This window comes from Periophthalmus magnuspinnatus, chromosome 13 (genome assembly GCF_009829125.3).
Source record: "Periophthalmus magnuspinnatus isolate fPerMag1 chromosome 13, fPerMag1.2.pri, whole genome shotgun sequence".
Lineage (NCBI taxonomy): Eukaryota > Metazoa > Chordata > Actinopteri > Gobiiformes > Gobiidae > Periophthalmus > Periophthalmus magnuspinnatus.
The window spans coordinates 3,898,814-3,902,944 of NC_047138.1; the positions used below are offsets into that span (position 1 = coordinate 3,898,814).

General features: G+C 38.5%; 1 protein-coding gene across 2 annotated transcripts in view; it reads left to right on the plus strand.

The window, feature by feature from the left end:
• The first annotated feature begins 999 nt into the window (after positions 1-999).
• Positions 1,000-4,131, plus strand: part of fam118b (family with sequence similarity 118 member B) — a 144,399-nt gene continuing 141,267 nt past the window's right edge. For both annotated transcript variants that reach the window (XM_055226222.1, XM_055226224.1), the window contains exon 1: positions 1,000-1,009. The gene's annotated coding sequence lies outside the window, so the exon portion shown is untranslated. The remainder of the gene's footprint in view (positions 1,010-4,131) is intronic.

The window sequence follows — 4,131 nt, forward strand, 5'->3', positions numbered from 1 at the left end:
ACGGCTGTGAAAAACGCCTTTAGAGCGATTTACTATAGAGCCGCGACGCACTCCTCCGTTCTTCCTTGATGCGTGTGATCAATGGATTCATCTGTGTCCTTGAGTTTGCACTATTTTCAGCTCTTTGTTTGTTTGCGGAGCGAGGGCCTTTAACTGTGTACACACGTTACTTATGAGTGCTGAGATTTCATTATAGGAAGTGAACGCTACATTTGACTTTATGGCTCCGGTTTCCCTGAAGATAATGGAATTTATCACTTATTGCCTTAAAGAAATATGCAAAACTATAGTAAATACAATCTCATTTAAAAGTAACAAACGTGCTTTAACTGCTTTGCCGTAGTAATGTTTTGTTTCTGACTTTAATAACTTTAGATATTACGTTTTAATTGTGTCATTAAGTCATTAACGCATTAAGGAATCTTTGCTCTTTTTTCCTCACGTTTCAAGCTACGTTTGGCCAAAATTAAATGCAAAACGAAACAAGAGTGCGCTGTTCTGCAAAACTAACTATAACACGCAAATACAACCCATTTTTTTGTTGTAACTTAATAATAATGTAGCCTATATTTTGCAGCAAACGTATAGCCTCCTTGCATATATAAAAACACACAATATCCTTCTATTAATCTGAGTATAGCTGCATAATAATCCTCTCCAGTAGCTCCTGACAAACCACAATATTACTCATAAAACTGAAGAATCCATTGGCTTTTGATAACAGTCTTCTGCCGGACCCACGCTCACTGTAGTGCGACAATTGATGGTTTGTTTTATTGTCTTTAGAGGCCGTTTATCTTCAGAGAGCTCCTTCATGCAGCTGTAAAGTCTGACCCCGCGCTCTCCTGAGTCTCCGTCGTGGACTTTATCAGTGCAAAACAAAGGGCCAGGGATCAATGCAACAATAGCAGCTTGTTGCTTCTGATCGATTGTTGATTTGGGAAGTTTCACGAATCCACGCACCAGAGAACGACAAATTGGTGTTGTTCTAGTCTCGTTCAATACTACAAAATGATGTATTAAATTGTACTTACACACACACACTACTTGCTCTTTACTTATAGTACATTTCATGAAGTGGGTAGATGGACAAAATGACTCAAAATCTTTCATTTTTGACACATAATCAGTCATTTTTATATTTTTTTCTTCTATCTATTGTATCCTTTTCAGATACTCTGCACAGATTGGACCCCTACCACGCACGGGACCCCGCAGAATGTCTACAGGTCCGATCCAAACGGTCCATCTGGTCCTACGCAGGAAACAGAGATGATGGTTTCACTGTGTTCCAGGTAAAAAATGATATACATCTGAGTTATCTGCTGTTTATATACTGGATATTAGGTGATATGGCAAAGGATAGAACAGTTTTCTTAGAGCCTAGTTCACAATTTCTTGGATATTTTATAACTTTATATTGCAAAACTATTCATTTCTCCTGGATTTTTTTATTTTAAGCCACCTGTTCAGAACCAGAGCTCAACAAAAGCTAAAAATAATTGTGAATATTAAAGTATTTCAAGTAGACAATAGGCTCTTCATCTTTCAGCAGTATCTAGTACTTTCTTGTTTGCACGCTGCGTCTCCCTGTGGCGTATTCCACCTAAGGCCCCTAGTTGCTGAAGAGAACAGCTAATGCAGATAACGCAGACAAAGATAAATGACTCTGCGGGTGGTCAATACATTTTCACTGCCTCAAAACCATCGGGAGCTTATTATGTGCAACAATGGTGTGCAATTTTCGCTTTATTTTTATTCCTTGTCACTCATAAGATGACAGAAAAGTACTGCAGCCCGCTGTTTGAATGAATAAATATTTGAACCATGCTGATTTGTTGTCCTGAGAGGCTGAGAGCTTTGTGCTGACATGGCACTAATGAAGATGTGAAAGCACATTCACGCCACACGGGCACGTGCTACATCACTTTGTGACAGAAACATGTTGGATATAATCAAAATCGACCCCAGAAAGCATTCAAGCACAATATACACAGTGTAGTTAAAATGTGACGCTCTGCAGATTTCAAAGTGTTTCTGTCTATTTATCACAGCTATGACACAAAAATACTGACACAAACGTCTCAAAGTGAAAGGGATAAAGTATTATTTCTGTCATGGACTTTTAACACATGCAACACTAAGAAACGTCATTGTCCAGAGTCAACTCAAAAGCAAACTCTTCTCCAATATTCTGAAAAAAGTAATATTTTAAATGACAGACGAGGCAGTTCATTTATAGACCCATTGTTATATGTAGTACCACTGCAAGTACCTGGAGATTATGGCTTTAAGTGACTATAATTTCTGCTGCAAGTGACTATTGGAATTATCACTGTAGAAATCATCACTCTAAGTACATAAATACTGCTGTAAATGCATAGTTTGTACAGCACCTTGGAAATATCCATTAGTACTGCAGGGATTTACCAGTAATATTGAGGAATAAGAAGTTGTTATTATTATCAGACCATAATAAACAGTGTTAGACCTACATTCTTTCCTTCTTTAGATAGTAAATTATACATGCGGCATGACTCAGTTTTAGCATTTATTGACATTTTTCCTCATGACAAACCATAACTTTAATTCGGGGTAGCAAAAGATGAAGTTTAGATCTGCTAACTGGACAAATCGTAGGAGTAAAGACATTTTGCTGCCCATCCATGCCACTTCTTCAGTTCTTCCTTATAATTCAGGGTGCTGGTTTAAGCCCAGTTTAGTCCAGATATAGGCTTGGTTTAATCCTGTTCTAGTCCTGCTTTAGTCTGGGTTTACTCTTTAGTCCTACATCTATGAACACACACTTAACTCAGGGGCCAGTCAAGTTCAATTAAAAAATGAGAATACAAATCCTACCATCTGTCTCCTTTATTAGCGTCTGATTTATATTCCTGACCCATTCTGGAAAAATGTCAAATGTAACAGTAGCGCCTCCCCGCTGAAGTGCTCTTGATCAGCACATCAAACGCCCCTCGGCTCAGATCAGGGCCGGAGAGAGCGCGAGCGGCGGCGGGACCCCCTGGACACGCTGTCTCCATAAACAACAGACAGCCTTTGAATACTAAACAGCTTTTACCATCATGTGACCAACCCAGAGGTCAACGCGGAGGTGAACAAAGCGGTTATGTATTCATGAGATTGTCACACATGTGGTTTGATATGACGTCTTGAGAATGCTTTTTATTGCGCATGTTGAAGGGTTTATTTGCTCGGGGACATGTATAAATGCGTTTGGTTGCGTGTATAAATAGTGCAGCTGCTCTGTGAAAAAGAAGAAAAAGCTGTTATCTGCTCTGTAAAGTATTTAATGTACAGTCACATGCATCATTTATGTAAGTGCTGAAACATGAATATCTCACTGTGAGCAATTGATCCAAATGTCAATAATGAAGATTCAATTACGCCTTTAACCTTGACAGCTTTGGCGTCCTCAAAATTACACATCAGAACGAGACATGTTCTCATATGTCCTCATTTTTAACACACATTTTTATTTTACATTGTTTATTTAGGGTCTGTACAGTTGCTTGTCTCCATATTATGGCATTAAACTATTCTATGTCCAAGTTACAAGTCAGATCTGTGAAGGTTGAGTCTGCTCACAGTAAGAAGATGTGTTTTATATTCCAATATCTCCATGAATACAAGCAGGACAAGAAAAAACTTACATAAAGCACATCTAAATTTGTTTTTCCTTTGTTGTAATGTTTGCCATGTTTGCACTGTTGTATATATCTATGTCTAAGTATTTTATTTTATTTTTAAGCATATCTTTTTTAACTTCATGCATGCCCTTATTTGTACTTATTCAGTGTTTTTATGTTGCACTTTATCATCAAAGAAAGTTCCTAGTTTGTGAGCTGTGTTCACTGACAATGGCAATAAAAAGTCTGATTCTGATTCTGCTGAATGGTGGATCAAAGATACACACTCGGGGTACAGGTTTAACACGAGTTTATTGCAAACGGGAGGATGTGGAAGCTGGTTGGAGGAAGCTGGGTCGGAGGCTGAGGTGCACGGTGGATTCAAGAAATGGGATGATGGAGGATACATGGATGACAAAAGTGGAGGATAACTTGTAGAAAAACAGGATGACGACATGACGATCTGACCGCCTCTGGAGTACAA